Genomic DNA, 1,139 nt, shown 5'->3' with positions numbered 1-1,139 from the left:
CTTTATCCGTTCACTGACGAGAAATCCCACTTGTAGAGAAAATATATATGTAAAAACGGCTGGTATGGATAGAGAAAATGTTTATGTAGAGGAGCGAACAACGTTTCCTTTACATAAAATTTTTCTTAACCCAAACCAGCCGTTTTTACATATATAAGTAGTGGCATACGTTAAGGTTTATAAAATTACACCCTTGTACTTGAGTTATTCTGTTTTTACTAACAAACAAATAAGGAGCTTAAAACGTCCCTAAAGATAAATAGCAAGTTAATGTGTGTTTGTCACTCTGCCTCATTTATATCATTAGAACAGGTTGGTGTTTCTGTTAATAGTAATAATATGTCTAGGAAGGATAGCGTCACATTTGTACAACAAGAACAAATTTGTGATTATTTTAACAGTATATTACGTGCCTGGCAAAAATCCTGTCAGATTCATACATAAGAACAACAAATGTTTCATCTTACAGCATTTGTGTGTCTGGAATCCAAAGCATGTGTTTATTGATTTGTCCTATTTTGCAAGACAAGGAACGGTTTATGTAGTTCAAAGTTATTCAAGGTTAACTTAACAGTTAAACAAATGGTAAAGAAACTTACATGTCATCTCATAAGAACGCAGGTTTGTGGTGCACCCATCCATGTAAAGTATTCGACCTTTCGGATGACACAAGTGTTGAGTATTACCCGACACAGTAGTTCTAACTGAGTAACCTAGATATGTCTGGATACTGTCCACTGCCAGGTGAAACAGGATAGAATCGATGAGACGGCCTACTGAGAAGTGAGTTAACGGGTGCGATCATCAGAGAGAACGTGTTCATTAAGAGCCACCTAGTAGCAAACACTTTAACTTCATGACAGAATGTTAAAGGAAATACTCAAGTGTCAATTGTGAAAATAATTAACAACTGCCCTCTCTCCTACTACTAAATGTTTAAATAATTACCAGCTCCCTCTCTCCCTACTGCTAACTGTGAAAATAATTACCAGCTCCCCTCTCTCCTACTGCTAACTGTGAAAATAATTACCAGCTGCCCTCTCTCCTACTTCTAACTGTGAAAATAATTACCAGCTGCCCTCTCTCCAACTACTAAATGTTAAAATAATTACCAGCTGCCCTCTCTCTCCTACTAACTG

The sequence above is a fragment of the Tachypleus tridentatus genome, chromosome 6 (assembly GCF_004210375.1).
Source record: "Tachypleus tridentatus isolate NWPU-2018 chromosome 6, ASM421037v1, whole genome shotgun sequence".
Lineage (NCBI taxonomy): Eukaryota > Metazoa > Arthropoda > Merostomata > Xiphosura > Limulidae > Tachypleus > Tachypleus tridentatus.
Note: the sequence above shows the minus strand (reverse complement) of the source record.